We start from the raw sequence: 5,888 nt of genomic DNA, 5'->3' as shown, positions 1-5,888 counted from the left end.
CTTTGTGACTAATCTAATATAAAGGATAAGGAAGGAGGAGTTGTAGTCAACGATGACTCATACAAATTAAATAAGGTTACCATTTATACCCATAGGGAAGTTGAAGATTAGATCTATTTTTGAGATGGAAGATGATGGGTATAGTTAAATAAATAAGTTTGGAGTGTTCATGAGGTATTTATCCATTCGCCTTTCACTGAGAATTAATTTTTTTTCTTATAAATCTCCACTAATGTTCTACTCTGATGTCTGATTCACAAGAAGGCAGCCTTGATTTCTTGAAATCTATGCTGGTAGAACATAAACTCTCTTAGAAAGACCATAAGCACAAGCTCATTGAGTATCTGCTGAGGACCAGACTAATTAAATTTTGAACAATTCATCATCAGTGGATTGGATCAGATGATAAATTTTTTAGACCTCAGCAAGTTGTGAAAACCAGCTATTTATAGAATGGTTGCAATCTGTATCAGTGGATAGACTATGTATACCAGTGAATTAAAAGAATCTTTGATTTAAAGCTAAAAGGGACCTTGCCCAGTCTAACTCTTTTACAGATAGAGAAACTGAAATATGAAAATGGGAATGACTAGTCCAAAGTCACTTCTCTAGTATGTGGTAGAGTTAGTATTTATTTATTTTTTTTACTTTAGTATTGTTTCTACTATATTATGCTAGAGCCCTGAAGTAAGGTGAGATATTAAAAATGACATATTTCAAGTTTGGAACACATGGACAAAATTTGTAGCTCGCTAAGCCATGCTGGTCTCCAGTCTATAGAATGCCTTGCCATCCTCATCTCAATACTGGTGTTTTCTTTCTCAAGTCCCACAGGCTAAAATCACGGCCTAATGAATAGCTATCCAATGGAATTACAGGTCAAATTGTCAATTGCTATTGTAGATAATCATTGTAGAAAGCATTCAGCGCAATTCTACAGAAACTTGTTCTGTTGGCTACCTCTTGTGTCACACATCAACCATCCATTATGTTGGATTTGCCATGGCAGGTACTCCTTTAAAAGAAATTGAATCACCATGGTGCCCCAGATGTTTATTTAATGAAGTAAAATTCACACTGCAAGGAATGCCTCTTTTGTTTCTGTGGGGGAAAACTCAAGGGTTCCCAGTTTCAGCATTGTTTGAGTTGCAGTCACACGAGAGTAGCTATTTTGCACATAGATGCCCAGTTATTTAGATCAGTCCACTCTGGTGGTTTATTTGAGAGAATGTTAGAACAATATTTTGGGAACTGGTGTTTGTCCATACAGATGTAATGCCATACATGGAAACAATCACTGCAAGCTTTTATGAAAGGCAGACGGTAAGTACAGTCAGCCAAACTACATAAGTCTTCTGATGAACAGAGTTTGAACTGATGCCAGCAGTGAAGTTGAGAGCAGATTTATCCATCTTGTTCACAGACTATTAAAGCAGAATGTGTGTTTATTAGGCCCTTGACTAGGCTAAAGGCAGGAGTCTCTGGAATATATAACAGGGACAGTTCTGAAAAGAAATCTAATGAAATGAAACTAATTGAACAACACTTAATTTGGTGTCCTCGGCCTTGCTTCTTGTCATCTGAATTAATAGGTGTGTAAATATCAGAATGAGGCAAAAAACCAGCAATGGGCTGGAAAAAAAAAGAAAAAAAAAAAAAGGCTCATTTGTGGTGATCAATCAAGACTCCGGATATGACCAAAGACAAAGGCTTTCTGGAAATTTCCTGAGTTGGAACCTAAAACCCCAGGGGCACTTGGAAAACTAAGTAAAGCCAGCTGGTGACTATTTGCCTGACCAGTTGTGATGATACTGGGAACCCAGTAGGCAGGGCTTGCCGAGTCCCTATGTGGACTTGCCCCTCCTAGGCTTTTATTGTGCCAAATGTAGAAGTGCTGGGATGGTTTGGGACAGTGGAGGGCACTGTGAGCACATCATGAGATAGAAAGGATACAGCATTGGGAAGAAAGAAGTGCCTTTGAGTACATTCCATGTGCAGGAATTGTAACAATGCGATTTTGGCCGATGACATACATGTTGAATAATAAGTAATGGTTTTCATCCACTTTTGTTCTTGGCTTCCATTGTATTATACTGACTCCAGTCCTGGTGACATTGTTTTCAAAAAAGGAAGGATTAGTGTTCAGTGTTTGTGCAAAACTTCTTTCATTAAAGAGAGACCCTTTTTTATGTGAACATCTGGTAGAATTATAATCATAGGAGTTCTCTTACTACAAGAGGAAAAAAAATCAATCTTGTTAATGTAAAAATCACCTTCATAATTTCTTTCTCCAAGAAATTCATTGGGTAATGTCATGGTGCAGGCTCAGAGATGTCATAAAGCATTTGAATACCCTATATAAGTTAGAAAAATTTGCTCCTCTTTGTATTAATCTACTCTAGAAGCTTTGAGCCTACACGGTAACATATATGACTTAGCACAAAATAAATACCAATGTGCTATGGACAAGGAAAGTAGAATTCTTGGCATTAAAAATCTTTGTCCATGAAATCCATAGTGTTCTCAAAAGCTCACAAAGAGATTATTCTTACAGATTACCTACTGTATAATAGGGATAGTGTAAAGGCAAAAATACTGAATCTCAGAGGAAAGAACCCAATTTATAACAATATGTCTATATCTAATCCAACCTATATCAGTATATCCCTAAAGTTTCCTGGTTGAGGACATTCTTTTCACCACTGGCCTTATCTCAGCCCTAGGATGAATATTCTTTCTTGTCTTCTTCTTTTGGAATTTCTTGTTCTTCCTTGAAGGCACAATTCAAATGTTACTTACTATATGGATCCTTTTCTTATTCCCCTAGTTCTTAGCCCAATCTCTTTTAACCCCAAATTATTTTGTATTTCCTTTATGTGCATTTTTATTGATTTGTTTGTAGATATTTTTCATTGTATAGCATGTAAACTCCTTGAGGGAACAGTTTTCATTTTTTGCATCTTCATTGCCTAAGATTGCACATTGCACATAGTAGGTATTTAATTGATGATGGTTGAAATTTCCTTCTTTAAGAAGTCTTTTTTGGCCTTTTTTAATATTCTTGCTATTCTTTGAAGGCAACCTTCCATTTATACTGTTTATATCTTACATATTCTCCATTAGAATGTGAGCTTCTTGAGGGCAGGTGTGTTATTCAGTCACTTTCAGTCTTTTTTGACTCTTTATGACTCCATGTAGAGCTTTCTTCACAAAGATACAGGAATAGTTTGCTATTTCTCTGCAGCCTGGCATGTAGGAAGGACTTGAATAAAGTTGAATGGTTGACTGAATGGGATTGAATTTAAATGGCTGTTTGGCCTGGAAAAAAGAATATGGAAACACAAGATTTTCTTTAAAAAATGGGATGGCTCTAACTTGTAAGAGAAATTAATTTATGCTATTTGACTTTATAGTAGAACTAAGATCAATAAAAGATGTTTGGAGAGAGCAGGCTTTTTAGCTCAATATAACCAATAATTTTAAAATAAAAATTAAATGGACTATTCAATCAGAGATGGAGTATGGGACATTAAAAAGAGGCTGGGTAGTTGGCCCAGAGTGTGGTAAGGGCATTAAAGCACCAGGAAAGGGTTGGATTAGATGAGGTCTTAGGTCCTTTCCAAATATGTGATTTTATGATTCTATGATTTTTGTTGTATGTGAATTAATGTTTCTTTATTGAAGTACTATTTCTTTCTTTGTATAATGTCGATTTTGCCATCTTATTGATTTTGACAGCGTGTGTATCTGTTTGGGTTATATATATTCCTCTGCTTTGAAAGCTTCACCTAATTGGAATTAAAATTTAAGAATCAACATAACTTACAGCACAATGAGTAGAGAGTTTATCTTGGAGTCAGGCAAGAACCGAGTGCAAGGTCTTGGCTGAGTTACCCTGGACAAGTCACTTAGTGCCACCACCTAACTCTCTGCTTTGGTAGATATAATGTTTCAAATGCCCTAAAATGATGCAATCATAATTTAATGATCACCATAAAGTTCTAACGAATTTTTAAAAATATATATTTTATATATATATATATATATATATATATATATATATAAATCTACAGAAGGAAATAGAGCTCAAGCATGTGTTAAGGATAATAAATACCAAGTAGAACCAAGATTTGACCCTACATCCAGTGCTCACTCTCTTACAATATATGGCTTTATGACTGATATAATATTCTCCCTGACTTATAGATGAAATGGGCAGGTGGAATCAAATAGGAATTTTGTATCATACCCTCAAGGATGAACTACCTTCTCATTTTAATACAAATTCATTTAATTGGCACTATCAGAATTATTAAGGAAACCCAATGGTTTCAATATTAGGTTGGGAGTCAGGAAGGCTTGAATTCCACTGCTGCTTTTGACACTTATTAACTGTGTGACAATGGGGAAGTCACCCAACCTTTGTGCACTTCAGTTTCTTTATTTGTAAAATGGAGAAATAAGAACATCCACATTTTAGGATTATTGTAATCAAATTGTTGTAAAATATTCGGATAGAAACAGAGATAACTTCTGGAAGTCTGAGGTTATTCTTGGAGGTACAGTAACTAGTTCTCTTCTATACACTGAATCAATTTTGCTAAGAAGAATCTTTCTTTAGCCCATCTATAATCCACTGAAAAGCACTGTATCATAGATGATAGAAGGCTGGATTTTTATTTAAAACCAAAATTTACTTACACATTAATATGGAGGGCTAGACTAGAGTTTAAAGGAAAAAAGAAGAAAAGGAAAAGAGTCTATGATACACAATTCTGCCCAGAAGAGAAGAGGGAGAAGACGGTTATGAGGAAGGGAAAAGCTGCAAACATACACACAAGATGAAGGGAAGATAGTCTGGGCAGCCAGGGTCAGGGTTCTTGGCTACTCACCTGTTGCATGTAGGTTTCTATCAGATACTTTTTAAAAGCTTTGGGTTTGTCCAAAGTTCATCAACATGTGTGTTCTATGGGCCATCAATGCTGGGTTTTCCCAACGGGCTTTGGTTAGAAAGTAGGATGGTTCTGACATCAAATGGAGCTGACCACTTGTCCTGAGGATGTCTAAACAAATATTTCCTGGGGGTCCATTTTAGGATGGTAATGGTGGAACCAATCACAGTGGGAACATTATATGGGTAACCATTGGGAAACCACAGAAAGAGCTTGTATCTTAGATATTATAGTGTCCCAGCTGCTCCATGGATGATCCAAATTCATTTGTAGAGATTGTTTGACTCTGGGAAGGCAGAAATTGCTTTGTCTCCAGATATCATTAGGTCATCAATTACCTCTTGCCTTGGGGTATGAGATGCATCCATTCCTGGATAGGTCCCTTTGTGGAAGTGGTGGCAAGACTAGAAATAGCTGGATTGTAGTTATGCGAGGCCAGAGTGGACCAGAAATAAAGGAAGAAAAACTCCCGGGCAGCAGCTACCAGAATTCTGGATTTGAAGAAGAAAACATGGGTTCAGATCTTGCCTGAGATACTTCCTTACCCTTGCAAATTGCTTGATCTCTGGATCTTCAGGTTTCTTTTCTGTAAAATAGATTTTACTTCACAGGATTGTGATGAGACTCAAATGAAATATTGTAAGGTGTTTTACAAACTGTCAAGTGCTCTATGAATGTGAGATATTATTGTGGTTATGGAGAGCTTTAGTCAGTAGCTATGCAGCTTTGAGCACATCACAATTTATGTGGGTAGAATCAGGAGTGCAAGACAGAGGAGAAGTGTAGGTGGAGAATTTTGAGTGCCCTCCTGGAACTACAGGACAGAATCCAGCCCAGTTTCAAATATAAATAATACCTTTTTCCAAGAAACGCAAAGTTTGTATGGGTATAATGACATTCTTATCCCTGTAACTTACTGATGGTATTAATCACAAA

General features: G+C 36.4%; 1 pseudogene; it reads right to left on the bottom strand.

Annotated features, from left to right (window-relative positions):
- Window positions 1-4,871: 4,871 nt before the first annotated feature.
- On the bottom strand, window positions 4,872-5,320 carry LOC141559580 (ubiquitin-conjugating enzyme E2 C pseudogene; annotated as a pseudogene).
- Between the last annotated feature and the right edge of the window lie 568 nt (window positions 5,321-5,888).

This window comes from Sminthopsis crassicaudata, chromosome 3 (genome assembly GCF_048593235.1).
Source record: "Sminthopsis crassicaudata isolate SCR6 chromosome 3, ASM4859323v1, whole genome shotgun sequence".
Taxonomy (NCBI): Eukaryota; Metazoa; Chordata; class Mammalia; order Dasyuromorphia; family Dasyuridae; genus Sminthopsis; species Sminthopsis crassicaudata.
This window is presented reverse-complemented; position numbering and strand designations above follow the sequence as displayed.